General features: G+C 42.2%; 1 protein-coding gene across 1 annotated transcript in view; it reads left to right on the forward strand.

The window, feature by feature from the left end:
• Positions 1 to 21627, forward strand: part of GBF1 (golgi brefeldin A resistant guanine nucleotide exchange factor 1) — a 374794-nt gene that overhangs the window by 47918 nt on the left and 305249 nt on the right. The gene's annotated exons all lie outside the window — the stretch shown is intronic.

Consider the following 21627-nt stretch of genomic DNA (forward strand, 5'->3'; position numbering starts at 1 on the left):
CGGCCGTGGCCAGGGGTGCCTTTTATCAGGTTCACCTGATCCGCCAGTTGCATCCCTTTCTGGATCGGGACGCCTTGCGCACGGTCACTCATGCCCTAGTCACTTCCCGTATGGACTACTGTAATGCTCTCTACATGGGGCTCCCCTTGAAAAGCACCTGGAGGCTCCAACTGGTCCAGAATGTAGCCTTTCTATGGGATAAAGAAAATAAATCCCATTCATATTTTTTTCATCACAAAATGAAAAGGCTTTAATACCAATTTGGCAAGAAATTAAAAAAAAATTATATGAAAATACCTGGGTGTGTGTCAACAATGGAGGCAATGATACACCCAAACGCTATGGATATGAACAAAATGGTCAAATATTCTGAAATTTTAGACCCACAAGGAAATTTAAAAAGCAGGCAAGATCTGGAGAAACAAGGAATTATTATTGATTGGTGGCCATATTTACAAATAAAATCACGGTATTCAAAAGACAAAGAAGATTATGGTATTGAACTGGTTCTACAATATTTAGATAAACTACTGATTGGCCCAGATGAAAAATTAATAACCAAATTGTATAAATATTTTTTGGAATTTGATAAAGCAGAGGAAATAGTGAAGGGAATGATGATAGCATGGGCAAAAAATGTAGGACACAATATTGAATTAGAGAAATGGGAAATAATTTGGAACAAAAATTATAAATTAATGTTAATGTGGACAGAAACAGTACCATCTACCACCCACGGTGCTGTGTCCAGAATCAAAAAAATACTGGAAAAAAATAAAAAATTGGTTGCAAGAAATAACAGGTGTTCAATTAGAATTTGTACCAGAACTATACCTACTGGGAATAATGGGAATAATGGGAAAAATCTACAATAAGAAGATAAGACATATAGTCAGTTGGTGCCATCACTGACTATTGGGGGCGAGTCATTGGCCCCCACGGAGAGGGCTCGCAACTTGGGGGTGGTCCTGGACTCACAGCTGTCTTTAGAAGAGCACTTGACGGCTGTGGCCGGGAGGGCGTTTTATCAGGTTCGCCTGATTCGCCAGTTTCTGGATTGGGACTTGTTAAATACGGTCACTCATGCCCTCGTCACTTCCTGCCTGGACTACTGCAATGCTCTCTACATGGGGCTCCCCTTGAGGAGCACCCGGAGGCTCCAGCTGGTCCAGAATGCGGTCGCTCGGGTGGTTATGGGAGCGACGGGGCGCTCCCATGTGACCCCCCTCCTGAGCAAGCTGCACTGGCTCCAGGTGGTCTTCCTGATGCACTTCAAGGTTTTGGTTACCACCTTTAGAGCGCTGCATGGCTTAGGACCAGGGTATTTACGAGACCGCCTTCTGCCACCAGTAGCCTCTCACCGACCAGTACGCTCCCATAGAGAGGGGCTCCTCAGGGTGTCGTCGGCCAAACAATGTCGACTGGCGGCCCCCAGGGGGAGAGCCTTCTCTGTGGGGGCACCCGCCATCTGGAACGAGCTCCCCCCGGAGATACGGAGGAACCCGGACCTGCGTGCTTTCCGCTGTGCCATCAAAACATTTCTTTTCCAGCAGGCCGGCCTGGCCTAACCTCTCTTTTAAACTTTTTAAAATTTTTAAAATTCTTCAATTTTAAATTTGTCTTATGAATTTGGGGTGTTTTAAATTTTGTTTTCTGGGCCAATTATTTAATTGTATTTTAATGGTTTTTTAACATTTGTATTATATGTATTTTATTTGGCTGTTCACCGCCCTGAGTCCTTCGGGAGTAGGGCGGTATACAAATTCAATTAATAATAATAATAATAATAATAATAATAATAATAATAATAATAATAATAATAATAATAATAATTTTACATATAACGACAGCGGCAAGATTGGCTTTTGCGCAATGTTGGAAAAATGCGAAGACGCCCTCCGAAGATCAAATAATCAAAAAAAAAATTACGATTCCGCTGAAATGGACAAACTAACATTGGAATTGAAAGAAATGACAGACTCTGAGTACTATGTATCATGGGAGAAATGGTACGAATGGATTAAAAAGAGAAAGATGAAACAGGCTCAGACATAACAAAATTTGATGAAGTAAAATATATAGACTATAAGTATTTTATAGGGATAAGTTTTGCAAATGGACACAGTTCTGCATTAAAAAAAATGGGTTTTTTTCTTTTTTCTCCTTCCCCTTTTCTTTCTTTTTCTTTTCTTTCTCTCTTTCTTTCTTTTTTTGTATCTCTTGTATTCTTTTTTTTTGTTTTTGCTTGTATTTTTGTATGTACGTTTTTGATTTTGTGTTTATTGAAAAATTATTTTTTTTAAAAAAGAATATATTATAAACTATTAAATATAGCAATCTATTGACCCTACCCATCAATAGGATTTAGCTTATTTGCTGATTGGCTTATTTCATGATTAGACTTATTTCACGGTATAAAATATTGTATCAATATTTCATAGTTTGGAGTATCATTATAATTAGTGAAATTCAGTATTTTTATCCATTATTTTGAGGAATATGCAAAATTTGCCAAACTGATCCAGATAAATTCAGAACTTTCCATTTCTCTCCAGTTAATGCCAGACCTGTTCTTCTACAGCAGGGATGTCAAACTCAAGGCCGTAGGCTGGATCCAGCCCGTGGGGTGTTTACATCCGGTCCACAGGCGGGCTTGGAAATAACAAAGGACTGGCCCACGGTGCCTCTGCTAGGAAAAATGGGGCACGGGGGGAAGCTGCACACGCCCCCCGCCCCATTTTCAGCCTGGACAGTCTCCTGCAAAATCCTGCAGCAACCACAATTCCCTCACTAACCCGCTTTCCAGCTCTGTTCTCTGGCATGTAGGGCAACAAAAGAAGACCATGTGACTACCAGTAAAAAAAAAAGTTCAATCAGACCTTCTAACTTTGCAAAATCTTTTTTCCCTTCGAAGTTGGAAGGTCTGATTGCACTTTTTTTAAAACTGGCAGTCACATGGTTGTCTCTTGTTGCCCTGCATGCAGGAGAACGGAGCTGGAGAGCAGGTTACTGAGGGAATTTTGGTTGTTCTGGGATGGGGTGGGAGTGAGGATTTTGCATTATGATTGCTCTGGGATGGGGTTGGAGTGAGGATTTTGCATTATGATTGCTGTGGGGTAGGAGTTCTGCCCCAGCTATGGACCCCAAAGAATGCAGCACACACAAAATCCGTTCAAACCTTAGTTTACTAAATAAACCAGTTTTTTACAACAACGGCTGTTGTTAACTGCATTAACAGCTGCCAAGAATTCAAAGAATAATACTGAAAGCTTACTGTGGTTGGCAGAATGCCCAGAAGCAATTTGCAGAAAGCTGATAAGATAAGCAAGACAAGACACAAAGGTATGTGAACGGAGTTGTTCCCTGCAAATTGCTTCAGTCCGCATTCCTCCTTAAATAGGCTAAGGGAGTGGCCAATTAGCCCCAAGCCTTACTCTCGAGGAGACCTCCTGAGGAGCCACTCCTGCCTTTTGGCAGCTCTGTGTGCCCGTGCATCGAGAAGAGGCTCCTCCTCTTCATCCTCTTCACTTAAGGGAGCTTCTGGAGGTTCTGAAGGCCCTAGCTGAATCCCCGCCCCTGGCACCACATCTTCTCCAGTCTCCTCATTGTCTGACTCGAGTGCCAGCTGCACAGGCTGCTGGCGCAGCACCACACCAGCCTTCTCACTGTCGGAATCAGCTACTAGCTGCACGAGCCGCTGACGGGCCACAACACTATCCCTCACCACAGGGTCCTTCCCCCGAGTCTGTTGATCCGGATGTGGTCGGGACGGGAACTGCTCGTGAAAGGCTCCAAGATCTGGAGCATGAACAGAGATCACATCCTCCCATGTGAAGTCCTCCGGCCCATACCCCCCTTCGATGAGGTATTGGAACCAACCTTTCAGCCTCCGGGAGTGTTGAATGCTAGTGACCTTGTACTTGAACGATTCATCTCCATCACGGGGCGCCGGCTGAGGACGGTCAAGTTGGCAGAGCTGACAGGTAGGCCGTTCGGGAACCAGGAGGGGTCGATGAAACACAGGGTGTATCCTCAAAGATCGAAGCAGGGTCAGGTGGTAGGCCACTGGATTGATGACCGCCTCCACAGGAAAAGGCCCAATGTAACGATGATCTAGTTTTCTGACTAGCTGGTCTGAGGGGAGATGATTTGTCAACAGCCACACGTGATCCCCTACAGCCAACAGTGGTGTTGCCCGCCGAGAGCAGTCCGTGACCCTTTTATAATCTTCCTTGGCCTTGTACAGATATCATTTCACCAGTTGATGAACGGCCTGTAATTCAGTCAAGAATTCATCCGCTGCTCAAACCAAGGGTGTCAAGGGGCGTGAGCGGGAAGAAATGCGGGTGATAGCCCAGATTGGCTAAGAAAGGGGTGGTTTGAGTGGAGGTGTGCTGGGAATTATTAAAAGCAAACTCCGCGACTGCTAAGCATTCTGCCCAATTGTCCTGTTGCTGATTGATAAAGCAGCGTAGGTATTGCTCCAATATTCCAATGACTTTTTCAGTCCCGCCGTCAGTTTTGGGATTATGAGCCGACGATAAGCTGATCTTGACATCTAAGGCAGTCATCAGCCCTTTCCAAAACTGGGCAGTGAAGTGGGTCCCTCTGTCCAACACGGCCTATCCAGTAGGCCGTGTAGCCAAAAGACATGTTGGATGAACATGCGGGCGGTGGCGCGTGCTGTCAGCAATCCTCGACAGGGTATGAAATGCGCCATCTTTGTCATCATGTCCACCACTACGAACACAGTCGTGAAACCTGAAGATGGGGGCAAGTCCATTAGAAAGTCCATCGAGATGACACCCCAAGTCTCTCTGGTGTCGGCAAGGGCTGAAGTCTTAGGGGAGCGCCCGCAGCCGACTTGGCCTGTCGACAACGGATGCAGGACATCACATATGTCTGGACATCATGCCAGGACGAGGCCACCAAAAAGTCCGCGACACTAGGTTAAGGGTTTTAAACAGACCGAAATGTCCCACCGCAGGGTTGTTGTGGTACTGGGACAATATAAGACCCGATGGTAAATAAAGCGGCCCCGATGGTACATAAAGTCTCTCCCGATACCTCAAGAGATTGTCGGTAAACGTCCAGGAGGAGTCAGGCCCTACTTCACGCTTCCAAAGATCGATGTAGGCGTCCTGCCGCTGTGCCTCCCGGATCTGAACCTGTAGCTCGACAGGTTCCTGGACGGCAGCAAACGACTCGACTGGAAGAATTGTCTGAGGTGGAAGCAGGTCCTTGACTTAGGCATATTTGGGTTTCCTCAAGAGCACATCTCGTTGATTGCGCCCACTCGGAATGTACATCACTTTGAAGTTGAAGCAGGTAAAAAAGAAGGACCACCGGATCTGTCGTTGATTGAGTTTCCGCGCGGTCTGTAGAAACTCCAGATTCTTGTGGTCCGTCTGGACTTCCACTTGATGTCGGGCCCCCTCGAGGTGATGTCTCCAGGTCTCACATGCGGTCAGTAACTCTTTTTCCCAGATGGTATAATTGCGCTCGGAAGGATTCAATTTCTGGGAATAATATGTGCAAGGATAAAGAGTACCGCCAGCCACGTGAGCCTGGAGTAACACCCTTCCGACCACGATATCTGACGCGTCTGTTTCCACCACAAACAGACGGTGAGGGTCAGGATGTTTCAGAATCGGCTCTTTCATGAAGGCCTGCTTTAAGGCCAGGAACGCCTGCTGCTCGGGGGTGCCCCACCAGAACAAGACTTTTTTCTGCAGGAGTCAAGTGAGGGGCGTGGTCAAAGTGGCGAAGCCAGGGATGAATGTCCTGTAATAATTGGCGAACCCGAGGAGTCGCTGAACATCTTTCACCCGACGGGGAGTTTGCCAACTTCTCAATGCCTCGACCTTGCTCCGATCCATCGCTATGCCCTCGGGAGAAATGCGATGGCCCAAGAAGTCTATGGTCATCTGGTAGAATTGGCATTTCTCCAGCTTTGCATATAACTGGTGTTCCCGAAGCCGTTGCAAGACCAGATGGAGATGTTGGAGATGACTTTTCCGGGATGTGGAGTAAATCAAGATGTCATTGAGATAAACCACAACAAACTGGTCCAAAAGATCCCAAAAAATATAGTTCATAAAATGCTGGAAGACAGCGGGAGCATTGGTTAACCCAAATGGCATGACCGTGTATTCAAAATGGCCATACCTGGTGCCGAACGCTGTCTTCCTCTCATCTTCTTCTCGAACCCGAACCAGATTATATGTGCCACGCAGGTCCAACTTGGTAAACATGGTAGCCCCCCGAAGTCTCTCTAAAAGTTCAGGAATCAAGGGTAAAGGATACTGGTTATGCACCGTAATGGTGTTCATCTTACGGTAATCGCAGCACAGACACAAGTCTCCGGTTTTCTTCTTGACAAAGAGGACCGGAGCGGACAAGGGCGATGATGAGGGCCGAATAAAACCCTGGGCCAGGTTTTTGTCCAGAAATTCCCTTAACGCAGCCAATTCAGGATCCGACATAGAATACAACTTCCTTGCAGGGAGCGGTGCATCTGGGATTAAGTCAATGGGACAATCGTATGACCAGTGGGGCAATTGGTCCGCCTCTTTCTTGCTAAAAACGTCCACAAAGTCCGAGAGGTCAGCCGGCAAAGATACCGCAGGTAGACCCTGCACCTGGCACGACGAGACAGCCACCACTGTAACCTCGCATCAATTCTGAGGCACAGACGAACCAGCTCGTTAAGAGTCAGAGGAATGTCCACTCTAGCCAACTCATCCTGTAACGCCTCCGACAAACCCTCCTGGAATACATCCAAAAGTGCTGCCACTTTTGTCATTCCAGGCCGAGTCCTGGTTTAGCAAACGAAATTTGCTAATGTATTCCTGTAGGGGTAGCCGGCTGTGCTTCAAGGACTTCAACTGCCTATTGGATGTTTGTGTTTTGATAGGGTCCTCGTACTTTTGCCGCAAGTGCTCACAAAACCCCCGAAAGTCATTAAGCAATGGACTGTTCTGGACCAACAGCGGTGTGGCCCAACGAGCTGCAGAGTCGGAAAGCAGACTGATAAGGAATCCGACTTTATCTTGGTCATTGGGAAAATCCTCAGCTCGCAAACTCATAAATAAATTGCATTGTTCAATTTATTGTCCAATTTGGAAATGCCGGGAACATTTCCAAATTACCAGCAAATTGTCTGGTACAGCTACGGGCCATTTCTCTGAGGAGGAGGAGGAGGAGGAGGAGGAGGAGGAGGAGGAGGAGGAGGAGGAGCCATTTGGGTTTGAAGCTGAGCCAGCTGGCCAGCCATCACAGCCAACTGCTGCTGAAGCTGCACATGCTCTTCCCTCAGCCGCTCCATCTTAATCAAGGTTTGTGTGTGTGTTTTCAGGCAGGGAACAAACTGTTCTGCCCCAGCTATGGACCCCAAAGAGCGCAGCACACACAAAGTCCATTCAAACCTTATTACTAAATAAACCATTTTTTTACAACAACAGCTGTTAATTAACTGCATTAACAGCCGCCAAGAATTCAAAGAATAATACTGAAAGCTTACTGTGGTTGGCAGAATGCCCAGAAGCAATTTGTAGAAAGCTGATAAGATAAGCAAGACAAGACACGAAGGTATGTGAACGGAGTTGTTCCCTGCAAATTGTTTCAGTCGGCATTCCCCCTTAAATAGGCTAAGGGAATGGCCAATTAGCCCCAAGCTTTACTCTCGAGGAGACCTCTTCCTGAGGAGCCACTCCTGCCTTTTGACAGCTCTGTGCACCCGTGCATTGAGAAGAGGCTCCTCCTCTTCGTCCTCTTCACTTAAGGGAGCTTCTGGAGGTTCTGAAGGCCCTGACTGAATCCCTGCCCCTGGCACCACATCTTCTCCAGCCTCCTCATTGTCCGGCTCGAGTGCCAGCTGCACAGGCTGCTGGCACAGCACCACACTAGCCTCCTCGCTGTCGGAATCAGCTACTAGCTGCACCAGCCGCTGACAGGCCACAACAGTAGGGTTGGAGTGAGGATTTTGCATTATGATTGCTTATAAGCAAGTAAGGACCAGTAAAAGAGAAATGGAAAAATTCCTGTCTGTAGATCAGCGTTTTTCAGTCTTGGCAAGTTTAAGATGGGTGAACTTCATGCTGCCTGGGGAATTCTGGGAATTGAAGTCCATGCATCTTAATGTTGCCAAAGTTGAGAAGCATGGGTCAAGACTAGAGTTTAGGATTTTCCATTGCTGTTTTATTTAGAGTTTGGTGCAATTAAATAAATCAGTTGCGGTTTCCTTAACAAATAGTGATTAAAGTGATATGAACCATTACTGGACTTTTTGTGAGAAACTGAAATTAAAAGTTGATCTGGGACTTTGATGATTAGATATGGGATTATGGAAATAATGTAGACAAATGTTAATCTTAGAGTAAGAGTTTGATATATTTTTTACTTATATCTGTACCAAAGAAAGTTGGAAGTCATTCTTTTTCGGCTTTCCTTCTTTTCCTCTTTCTTTCTTACACTTTCACTCTTTTTCTTTCCTAAGCCTTTTCTTTTTTCAAATCTGGTTTTTATTTGTTTATTCTTTAGCTTTGTATTTTTTTGATGTATTAAGGATCAACGACTCAGGCATTATAATTCCACATTCCTTATTTAAAGAAATAGTACCAAAATTTAGAATGAAATCCACTGGGAGCCATCTCATATAAGGCAGGCTCTCAGTCCCTCTAACCAAAAAGTGTTTTTTTGTAGCTCAGGATTGAACTGTGGGGTCCTTGGTACATAATTAACATAGATTAAAATTTAGTTATACAAAGTAACATGTAAATTTCTCTCTTGCATAGCCATAGACCCAAGCAATCATTAATTGTATTGATAAATTCTTTTATCTTTTAAAATGGTCATTGTATTGCAGAACCCTTGCATTGCTTTTCACTGTCCAGAGTTGGTCTCCAGCACCAACTCTTAGGAGGGCATTCTGAGAAAAAAATGAATCCAAAGTATGCTTTATTTATTATTAAATAAATATGCTTCCTGACTCCTAGCAACTTTGGCTGTTTACAGATTGTTAAAACAATATTAAAACAAGAAAACAATATATAGAACAAAAAAGAATAAAGATAACAGAGATAACATCTGGAAAATAGAGAAGTACTATAAATGATTAGCCCTTTGTAACTCTGGAAGAACATTATAATTGAGAAAGCCAAACATGTTTTTCCTGATCAACAATATATGGCATCTTTTATTAATGTAGAATAAGCAAGGAACTACTAAAAAAAAAAGATTTCATTGGTGCTGCTGGGCAATACTTCCAGCCTCCTAAAAGTAGCATGCATTAAGTCCTTCCCAATCATTCCCTCCCCCACCCCTTAGCCGAGAAAGGGGAATTTGAGGAACACAGCTTCTAATAACAAATAGAGGCAATATGTAAAGGGAATGAATGTATTTTCTAGTTAGCTTTTGGCTGAAAATCTGGCAATTGGGGAAGATACAAAACTTGCACATCTAAAAGAAAAATGAAAAGGAATATGAGAATAGGAACCCCTTCTCTTCCCCCTCCCCTTTCCTCAATCCAAGAAGAGCAGAAAGAGTGATAATATGGTTAGTGAGTCAGCCCCAAAAGAAATTAATAGAAATTGCCATAGCTGGCAAACTCTGATAGAGATTAATGAAAGAAAAAAAGAGTGGTCAGGAAATATAATAGTAAATAGAAAAAAAAGTCCCACTTAGCAAATTACAGAACAAACTCATGAGTTTTGCAATGGCTGATCTATAATTGCTGATAGTGGTAAGTGAGAAAGCTTCCTAACAAGTGACTTGATTAATTCAGGACACATGATATAATGGCACATGCTTAATAAAGCAATTAATGGCACATGGTTAATAAAGCATGTGCCATTAATTCATCTTCGGTATTTGAACATGTGTAGAAACAATCCTGACAGAACAACATTCATTCTCAGGATTGCTCATTCTCTATCTACCTGTTGCCACCACTAAGGGCAAAGCATCAATCTCGGCTCTTCTAATCCACGGTCCACACAATCACCAAGCCCACACAAGTCTAGGGAGTCAACAGTCTTTAATCGGCAACTTCCGGGCATCAGGAAAAACCAAGTATGAACGATACAGAGTTAGTGCTGAGCATTACTGCTCTTCAGCGCCTTTTGAATAAGCCGTGCTGACCGCACCCGTACCCCACCCCTATCAGAACTGCCGCCTGATTAGGTGTAATGTTTTAAGAAAGCCAAAGTGACCTGCAGGCTTAACGTTGTGGCACTTCCGTAGTACTGCAAACCCTGACATCCATTGGTATATAAAGTTTGTCGCGTTTCCAGGCAAGACCATCCCTCGTGGTTATTAAGTTCTTATTCATTTTTACCCACGGATCTGTCAGTAATGCCTGTCTCACTGTGTTGTACCAGGAGTTTACTGTTCCAGCAGCTGTAACCTGGCCTGCTTTCTGTCGTGACGGTATCATAGCCTGGATTACTTCCTCCCTCTTGCTATCATATTGTGGCATATGTGATAATGAATCTGCCAAAAAGTTTCTCCCAGCGGGTACATATTTCAAGGCAAACGTGAACCATTGGAAATATTGTGCCCACCTAACCTGCTTAGGTGACATCCTTCTAGGGGTTTGTAAGGCTTCTAAGTTTTTGTGATCCATCCAGACCTCAAACGGGGGGTCTTACCCCCTCCAGCAGATGTCTCCAAGTGAGTAACGCCCAACAGATCACGAATGCCTCCTTTTCCCATATAGCCCAACCCCTCTCTGTAGCTGTCAGTTTTCTGGACGTGTAGGCACAGGGTTGTAGCTGTCCCTGCGTGTTCCTTTGAAGCAAAACCGCCCCCACAGCCTCATCGCTTGCGTCTGTTTGGAACATAAAAGGTATTGTTGGATCGGGATGTTTCAATACTGGCTCACATGCAAACATTCCTTTCAATTTCTCGAATGCCTGTTGACATTGTGTAACTGACGAGTAATTGACCCGGCTGGGGTTTTAAGGTACTGGGTTTTTGTACTGGGTTTTGTACAGAGTAGCTCTGTTAATGGGAATGCCAACTGGGCGAACGAGGGGATAAACTGCCTATAAAAGTTCACGAATCCGAGGAAACTTTGCAGTTGTTTCCTTGTCTTTGGGGCTTGCCACTCCAGGACAGTTTGTACTGTCCCCTATTTCCAACTTGACGAGCTCGGTGACATGTGTAGCTGGGTGCCCCCCAACATTGTGCCATCCATTTGCTCGAACCGAATAGGCGTCCGCAAAGCCACAACCCATATTGCTAATTCATCCACCACAGACTGACGGATTAAACATTGTGTGCAACCAGAATCTATCAGGGCTCCTTGGTTACTCCCCACCCTTGTGTGTGTGTTTTGGATCACCACCGGGATTACAAACGGTCTCACTGGATTGCTCACCATTGGGTCATTCGGATCATCTTCATCACTCCCTTCGGGCTCTGCAGTCGGTAATCATCCTCCCCTTTCCTCGGGGGGTTCCACCATCCTTCCCTGGATTGGTGGGGTTGACAGGGATGGTATGAGCAACTAGTCGTGTTCGTTCTGACACTGACCTGGGACGCTCCCGATGTTTCTCCCTGACGATAGGGGCTTGCAGTCCTGGCATCTTTGGTGGTGGTATAGAACAGTCAGCCGCCCGGTGTCCTGCCTGATTACAACGGAAACATCGGAAAACCGGCCTTCGAGCTGAACTGTCCGGTCCCGCCACAGGTCTGGCTGGGATGCCATACCCCCTCGACGGCGGCCTGTCCGGTGGCTTGCGTTGATAAGGCACCCTACTCTCCCCTTGGGGTTTAAACTCTTGTAAACCAACATCTAATTCCACCACCGCTTTAAACCATTCAGAAATGCACGCCTGCCGCAACTCCCTATCTAGACCCATATGAAATTAGTGAATCAGCAGGCGCTCAGGCCAAGCCCTCAAGCGGCCAGCGATCTTCTTGAACTCTTTGACATATTCTTTGGCAGAACGTCCTCGTTGTTTGATGGACACTATCTCACCTTCCGCAGCTTGTGTTCTTGTTTCATCCTCAAACCTGCCTCTGAGACCCTCCAGGAACATGCCTACATTTGTTAGCTCTCTAGCATGCTCGCTATGCAAATTGGCTACCCAATCCGCCATCTCTCTGGTTAATACTGTGGTAACAGCTACCACCATGTTGCATAGTATTGTATGTACTAAAAACTTCTAGTTTAGATCTTGAAGTCTGAAGCTAACCTAATTTGAATGTCTGCAGTGTCTTTTTAGGACTTTAGCTCTTTAGGATTCTTTATCATACAAGTTTGTGACTTTAATATCATCAAACACCCCCTCTCCTTTTCCAGTCATTATTCATAACCTGGTGCATGGTGAAGAGATTACAAATAATGGAAGTTTGATATTTTTAATATTTGAATTGATTTAATAGAAGTATTTTTCCAATATAAATTTTGGAATTACAAGCAGTGAACTGTATGCCAGTTTTCTAAATGCAAATAAAAATAAGGCAAATCTTTTAAGGCAATATTATTATTTATTAGATTTTTAGGCTGCCCATCTTCCCTATAAGGTGACTCTGGGCAGCCATATGTATGTGACATAATTTTAAGTATAATATTTACATATGAAGAGGAGTTTCCATAAAACCAAGTGGTCATAAAATCAAGTGGTTTTTTTCTCAGTATTTCAAAGCTACTTTTTCATTCATTCTTTTCATCAAAGGTGGTCTCTAACAGTACTGTATAGAAACATGGCTTTCCAAACTTCTAGAACAGTGATGGCGAAGCTTTTTGGCACCAAGTGCCCAAACCGGAACGCACATGCATGTCTGCGCACCAGAGCGCCAGAAACCTGAAGACTAGCTGGCCGGAGTGCGTGCATGCACCGGCCAGCTGGTCTTTGGGTTTCCAGCACATGCATGTGTGCCGGCCAGCTGGTCTTTGCATGCGCTGGAGCACCAGAAATCTGAAGACCAGCTGGCTGGCACTCGCATGCCTGTTTCTGGCCGCTTTTCTGGCCCTTTTCAGGTGCCCATTAAGACCAGCTGGCCAGCGCACGCCGGAAACCAGAAGAGCAGCTGGTGACTGCATGCCTACAGAGAGGGCTCTGCCTGCCACCTCTGGCACATGTACCATAGGTTCGCCATCACGGTTCTAGAACTTTCTAGAAAATTCACTAGAACTTTCTTTGCTAAGATGCAAAACAAAAAAGAAAATAATTGAGTACTATTGTGATTTTAATTATTCTGTTTTAATACTGCAATTCATGAATTCATTAAGGTAAATCTGTTTTTTAAGTTGTGATAGAATACATATGCAGGTAGATTGGTATTCTGTGGAAAATCTATTCTGAATGTTTTTTTAAAGGAAAACTTTACAAGCAATGTGGGAGCTATTAGTAGAAATTTTGAAATGCAAATAACTTTATAAATAAATAAAGAGGAAATATTTTTAGATATATGAATAAGAAAAGAATCTTGAGTCCTGAAAGTATTTCTTTTTGAAGAGTTAAAAAAGCAGTATGATCCAGTAGATTCAACTTTCAAGTGTCTTTTTCTAGTTGGGTTATATGTGTCTCTTCATTGGAGGTGACATTGGAACAAGAAAAGCCCATGTGGCCATTGCTAAATACACATATCTGGCAGTCTGATAATAGGTTCCAGGAAGTTCAGTGGAAAATTAAAACAAAGCAACATTTATAGCTGATTGAACTTGAATAGCAGTTTACATGCTGAATAGCAAATATGTGGACTTCAGCATTCCAGGAGTCTGATGCAATCCTTTTGAATGAGATTGATATTATGAGTACCGAATGGACTATGGTCTCAGTAGTGTTCAAACTATTTCACCTCTGAAGTGTTTTACATGAAGGTAGTTTTTGTTTTGTTGGAAGAAACAGTTATTACCTGTCCTATTTTTATACAGTATCGAAAACTCTATATTTCTTATTACATATACAATATACCATTTCTTTTTTAAATAAAGTAATAATGAGTCTCAACTGTGCACTGAAGACTACTGGTTACATATGAGTTACTGCCCTCTGGTCAGGTGGAACATCAGAATTTTGGGATATTCAGTGTTCTCTGTATATTTTTTTTACCATTTCATAATAAATTAATCTATTTAATTATATATGTCATTGTGCCCACAGATCAGGATTGTCAAACTCTGATTTAAGATGTACTCTAAAAACATTTGTTGACAAAAGGACAGGAGTGACTGTTCACTAATATTTATACTACAGTGTTTGTGTTGGGATACCAAATGGAACTGTCTAAATATTTCTACTTACTGCAGTAAACTAACTTTCTGAGGAATGCTATGTCTTTCATATAAATATATATGCAGAAGCAATTATAAAAAAACAATGCGTGTGCTCATTATTAAAATGCATTATTTAGATTCTCTGTTACAATTGTAAACCGCCTAACTCTTATTCTTACTATTCTGTGAGTTACATGTTATATGTCTTTTCCTGTGGTAGTGCCATGCATTGATTTTATATCCAAAAGTTCCTCTGTAACGCATAAACTTGAGTCCATTCCACGGATGAAGATTGTCAGCTGTGCCGTGACAGTGATGTCAGCATCCATAGCAAAGGAATATGTAATGAAATCTTTTCCCTTTTCAATCAATTGTACTTGTAAATCAGTGGCAAGTTCACATATAAGATCAGCAACAGTATTTCTGTTTAGGCTTACATTAAAAAATGCTTGCTTTTGGTCTGGAACGCTAGTTTGTGTGCTAGTTCGCACGCTTTAATCATACAACACTTCAAAAACTTCCTGTCTGTAAATGGCTGGAATGATTTAGCTATCGCTTCTGCTACTATAAAACTAGCTTTCACAGCAGCTTCACTTTGTGATTTTGCTTTTCTGAATATACAGGTGAAGCTCAAAAAATTAGAATATCGTGTAAAAGTTCATTTATTTCAGTAATGCAACTTAAAAGGTGAAACTAGCCTTGATTTGTCATAATTTTGATGATTAAGGTTTACAGCTCATGAAAACCCCAAATTCACAATCTCAGAAAATTAGAATATTACATGAAATCAATAAAACAAGGATTGTACATAGAACAGTATTGGATCTCTGAAAAGTATAAGCATGCATATGTACTCAGTACTTGGTTTGGGCCCCTTTTGCATCAATTACTGCCTCAATGCGGCGTAGCATGGATGCTATCAGCCTGTGGCACTGCTGAAGTGTTATGGAAGACCAGGATGCTTCAACAGCGGCCTTCAGCTCTTCTGCATTGTTCGGTCTAATGTCTCTCATCTTTCTCTTGGCAATGCCCTATAGATTCTCTATGGGGTTCAGGTCAGGCGAGTTTGCTGGCCAATCAAGGTAATCCCATGGTCATTGAACCAGGTTTTGGTACTTTTGGCAGTGTGGGCAGGTGCCAAGTCCTGCTGGAAAATGAAGTCGGCATCCCCATAAAGCTCGTCTGCGGAAGGAAGCATGAAGTACTCCAAAATCTCCTGGTAGATGGCTGCGTTGACCCTGGACTTCATAAAGCACAGTGGACCAACACCAGCAGGTGACATGGCTCCTCAAATCAACACAGACTGTGGAAACTTCACACTGGACTTGAAGCATCTTGCAGTGTGTGCCTCTCCATTCTTCCTTCAGACTTTGGGTCCTTGATTTCCAAATGAGATGCAAAAGTTGCTATCATCAGAAAAGAGGACTTTGGACCACTGAGCAACAGACCAGTTCTTTCTTTCTTTAGCCCAGGTAAGACTCTTCTGACATTGTTTGTTCAGGAGTGGCTTGACAAGAGGAATACGACATTTGAAGCCCATGTCCAGAATCCGTCTGTCTATGGTGGCTCTTGATACACTGACTCCAGCCTCAGCCTACTCCTTGTGAAAGTCCTCAACACTTTTGAATGGCCTTTTCCTGACAATCCTCTCCAGGCTGCAGTCATCCCTACTGCTTGTGCACCTTTTTCTTCCACACTTTTCCCTTCCACATAACTTTCTATTAATGTGCTTTGATACAGCACTTTGGGAACATCCAACTTCTTTTGCAATTATCTTTTGAGACTTTCCCTCCTTATGGAGGGTGTCAATGATGGTTTTCTGCACAACTGTCAGAAACACCTTTTTATTATTACTGTCCATCTATACATTGCTTTATTTTTAATCACATTGTTTCTATCTTCTTTTTTCCAGCCGTGTGTATATCATTCCTCATTTCCTTGTCAGCATATATTTCATTTCAATTTCAGTGTTCACAATTTAATTCTCCATATATCAGTTTAGTTCTTTTTCTTATTTCTATTTCAAGCAAATCACATCAATTTTTCTTCTTTTGTTCCTGTGCCATTTGACTTCTTTTGTTCCTGCGCCAATTAGTCCAGTTATAAGAGTTCCATCATACTTTCCCTTTTTTTCCTTACCAAAGTCAAAATCCCACAATTGTTATCTGTAGCATTGACAGTGTTCCCAAAAAAGGAGCAAGTTACAGTGTTTCTTTTTAAACCAGAAGGTGTCCCTCTACAATCCACAATTTCCTTTAGTCATGCAAATCACCATTTTGTTTCAATTATATAACATTCCAGCTTAATTCACTCCTTCTTCTGTATTTTAAGGATAATAATTCTTCTTTATCTTCTTTTCTTTAAAAATCCAATTCAAATTTAAAGTTGTTCAATTTTGAACCAAGTCTCAATGTTTATTTTTCCAATTTAGTCTATTCAAATATCAATATTCAGTCGGGTCTTTTTTTTTTTTTTAAAAAAAATTTCATCTTAGAATCTTCTATGCCCCATAGCTCCTCAGCCGTTGTTTTAAGGCTAGGGGTCTTACAAATAAAAAGCCGTTACTCCAAACGTTGTTTCGAGCCTTGGTTGGTTGTCACTCACCTGGCTTCAAGAGGCATTGCTCTTTTCCGCTTTCCTCCTGCACATCACTTGCCCGGTTTGTCCCAGCTTCGTGGCAGCCGCCATGGCTGCCACCCCCCACCGCTGACTTGCAGAGAGTTCCCTCCGACCTCCGAGGAACTTGCCTGTTCCTCTTGGTCCTCCGAGGCAGCTCTCTCCCATCCCCGTCCCTGCAGGATGGTTCTAGTCTGAAGACCCATCAGCAGCAGTTTGGCAGTTGGGGTTTTCGCGGGGCTCATCAGAGCCCGCTATTTCCCCGACTGTCTCGTCGTGATGTCAAACCGGAAGTCCCTGGATTTGTGGTTTTGATTTACTGAGGGAAAACCTAGAACTCTCAGATTCAGGTTTTCCCAGATGTGCCAGTATACCTACTCTAATAAATAGAAGATTTCATATGATGCCTGTCTCTGAGTTTTTCATTGGAGTTGGGTTGTTTTGGAACGCTGACAGGGGACTTATGACTGTTTCTCATAGTTGTAGTTGTTTCAGCATCTCCGCAAACACATGATTGCAACTATCTCTCAGTTAATATGGTTACACTGTCTTTCCCTGCCAGTTTCTGATAAGCAAAGTTAGTGAGGAAGCTGGCAGAAGGTTGCAAATGGCAATCATATGACTGCAGAATGCTGTAACATCTATGGGCCCAGCTACTTTTTAAAAAATAACTTTATTAAATTTCAAAGAAAGATAAAATACAAAATAACAAAAACAAAAAAATAAAGGGAGGATGAGATTCAAGGGGGAAAAGTTAAAAAGTGGCAAGAAAAAAAGAGGATATAAAAGACATTTGTCTCCCGACTTTCTTCAGTACAGATACAAATATACAATTAAATAACCTCTTACTCTAAATAAAAACAAAAATATCATATAAACAATATACAAAATAGGCATTATGTCAGACCTGCCCCTGCTTAGATCCTTAGGAAAAAAGACCGTTGACTCCATTTGGTTGAAGTGTTGGGTTCTTTTACTAAAATGAAATGGTTGCAACCAATGTAAGGCTAGATCTGAGTATTCCCATGCAAAAGATTATTTTTCCCCTTTCCCTGGTCCTCTCGCCCTTGTGCACTTCATCAGTGTCCAGCAGCATCCCGGTTTGATGTTTTGGGAATCATTTTGATGCTGGGCACTTCTCGAAGCAGTTTCATAGTCTGTTCCCAGGCCAGGTGTCCTTGGCAGCTGGTTTATTCTGGTATGACACCAGAATAAAAAACAATTTTATCACATATATAATTCTGGTCAGCTAACAAAACAATAAAACAAAAATAATTTATTTAGCTGTATGTGAGATACAGTTGCAAGAAAAAGTATGTGAACCCCCTGCTTTTATATAAAAATAAAATAAAATAAAAATATTTGTGCAGCTTTCTGAGATTTTGTTTGTTTCACTCTAACTACACAAACACACAAAATCTCACAAAGCTGTATGTGGAATTTTGTGTGTGTAAAGTGTGAAAGTTGGTTTTTTGGACTTTTTGTGGCTGTGAGGTTCCTGCTTGTTGCAGGGGCCATTTTGGGTCTAGCACAGCTGCTTTTACATTGTGGGTGAGCCAGTTGTGTGTGTGTAAACTGTGAAAGTTGGTTTTTTGGGCTTTTTGTGCCTGTGTGAGGTTCCTGCTTGTTGCAGGGGCCATTTTGGGTCTAGCACAGCTGCTTTTACATTGTGGGTGAGCCAGTTGTGTTGTATTGTGTTTTGTAGGTTAAAAAAGGGCAAAGAAGTGACATTGACTTGGCCACGCCCACTTGACCAACAAGCCACACCCACCCAGTCACCTGGCCACCAAGCCCCGTGCAGTAATTAAGCCACGCCCACAGAACCGGTAGCAAAATTTTTTTAGATTTTACCCCTGATCCTGTCCATTAGGGACTATAATCTAATAAGTGTTTGGAGGGGAACCGTTTCTGTTATGACTGAAATTATATCTGCCCTGATCCTAGTAGCTTTCTGTATTGGTTTAAAAAACTGGTTTTGTTGCCAAGCCTGAACTTTAGGCAGTGTGATTGAGCCTGTATCTTCGTTACATTAAATATGCTGTTGTTTTTATGTCATGTATTGGTTTATATTTGAGATTGATGAATAAAAGAAATAATAATGAAACATTGTTATTGAGGACATAGAGATGATGTACTATTACTTCTGATCAATAAATCCAAAAGTAGCATAAAGTGTTTTTTATCAGTTTATGCTGATTTACCAGCTACAGCCTCACTAAGCAAAACAATTTCATTTTAGTAATCCATGCCCTGGTAATTCAATATTACTAAAATCTGTTGTACTGTTCAGAAATTTCTAATAATGCACCCACACATCAGGTTTTTATTATCTTCACTGGCATCCAGTTTGCTTCTAGAAGTAGTCCTCATCTTATGAACATTCATTTAAAGACAGTCTGGAATTGTGACAATTTCAGAAAGAGTGCTTTACCGGCCTCTAAAGCACTTCCAGTAGTCACAAAATGTTGCACCACTGCTACATAGTCATTTGATCTTGATCTGTGTGCTTTGCAACCTGTTTGCACTTACAGTTCCAAGTGCCCTACAATCATATGTTCACCATTTGCAGTCTCTGCCAACTTTCCCAGAAAGCCAGTGGTCAAGCTGGCAAGGAAGTTTGAAAATTGCTGCCACCTATCAAGAGAACTCTTTCTCATCTCTGGGAGCTGACTGAAATTGCTGCTTACCAACAGGAACTAAATTCCTTTGGCAGGGTGCAGAAATGAGCTCTATTCTTGCATCCCACCAAAAGCATTCCCTTCTGTGCATGGAGGGGAGCTGAACTTTTTTGATGGAATGCAGAAATGGAGTTCAAATCCTGAAGGAGTTTTCTTCCATGCACAGATGGGAGCTGTCCTTTGGCAAGCAGCTTTTTCAGCCAGCCCTCAAGAGACAAGAGGGAGCTAAAATCCAAGCAGAGAGGGGAAAGGCAGTGCAATAAGATAAGGAATGCAGAGTACCTTAAATGGGTGGGGGAGGCCCTATGCAGGCCGCACACGAGTGTCTGTCTCTTTACTCAGAGGCTAAAAATCCTGCTTGCATTTCAGCAGAGAGGATTTTCAGCTGCTTTAGGAAAATAGTGTCTTGTAAAGGCCATTTTCTTATTAGTCTAACTATGTTTTAACAATTTTACTATTTAATCTTTAACATATTCATTTTTGAGATTCATCTTCATGTTAGACCAATGGGAGAATGCATGGACCAATGATTTAAAATTTAGTTTGAATTACAGTTCAAAAGAAAAAAATTATTAAACGATGTGTTGTTGGTATTTGGCTCTGGATAGATTGGTGAAAACGAGTAGAGGGACTGCCAACAAGTGGTGGAAATGCAATCAAATTTCAGATACATTTTACCATATGTGGTGGTCTTGTAAGTATGCTAAATCATATTGTCAAGATTGAACCGCTTTGTTTCTTTCTTTTTTTTTTAAAAAAAAAGTTTTTTATTATTTTTTTTAAAACATAAACATAAAACACATCTTTTCAAAACAAAGCTTTTGATCCAGTCACAAATTAATACAAATCACTAACAAATCTTAATTTTCAATTAACACAACTTAATATTTTACTCAGTTATTTCCCTCAAATCTGTCTATTTAACTATGCCATTATCCCCAAAAACCCGTTACTTAAATCTTAAATCCTAACCAATTATCAATCCATTTTTCTCTTTCATTTGCTTAGATGGATATATTTTAACAATATAAATCATACAATTATATTAAACATTCCAAAAATATTTCATTTCAACATACCCATTTTATTTCTAACTACTAAGCTCAAAATTTATACTCTTTATTTCTATTATTGAACCTAACTTATTCATTTTATCTTAACTATCTCTCTCAACATACACCTCCTCACTTTAATTATCCCACCTCATTTTATATTTTCCTAAAAAAACTCAGCGTTATTGTCTTTATCTTTGTTGTTAAACCAATCATTTTTATTTCTTGGCTGTTGAACACAGCATAACCATTTGTTTTGGAGCAGTTTTTAGACTTTAGTTTTAGATGTGTTTTAATCCACTAAACACCTTTGGTTTAATACATTAATTTTATCTTGGGGAGGGTATGTGTGTATGTATGTGTGAGGGTGTTGGGATGGATGGGGTGGAAGGAATGGGTTTGGAGTGGCTGAATTTGGGGAGAATGAGGGAGCCGGGGGCAAGGAATGGAGCCCACTCTGCTGAGTGTGCAAACAGAAGCAGATGGGGGCTCAGATATAATAATAATAATAATAATAATAATAATAATAATAATAATAATAATAATAATAATAATTTTATTTCTATACCGCCCTTCTCCCGAAGGACTCAGGGCAGTGTACAGCCTATTTAAAAACACAGACAAAACAACAATATAAAATTTAAAATAATTAAATAAATTGGCTCAGATTTAAAACCCCGAAAAATTTAAATACCCCAATTTAAAACCATTGTGTTGATAGTCCGGCCTGGCGGAACAACAGGGTCTTCAATGCACAGCGAAACACCCGGAGGTCGGAGATCTTACGAATTTCCGGGGGCAGTTCGTTCCACAGGGCTGGGGCTCCCACAGAGAAGGCCCTCTCCCTGGATGTCGCCAGCCGACATAACTTGGCTGATGGCACCCTGAGGAGACCCTCTGTGGGAACGGACTGGTCGGTGGGAGGCTATTGGTGGCAGAAGACGGTCTCGGAGGTACCCGGGTCCTATGCCGTGGAGCGCTTTAAAGGTGGTAACCAACATGATATCGGTAACCACCGATATGACCCTCGGCTTGGCATGAGTGGGTTGCCTTG

Source organism: Pituophis catenifer, unplaced genomic scaffold (genome assembly GCF_029215685.1).
Source record: "Pituophis catenifer annectens isolate HBS135680 unplaced genomic scaffold, rPitCat1.0.hap2 SCAF_6, whole genome shotgun sequence".
Lineage (NCBI taxonomy): Eukaryota > Metazoa > Chordata > Lepidosauria > Squamata > Colubridae > Pituophis > Pituophis catenifer.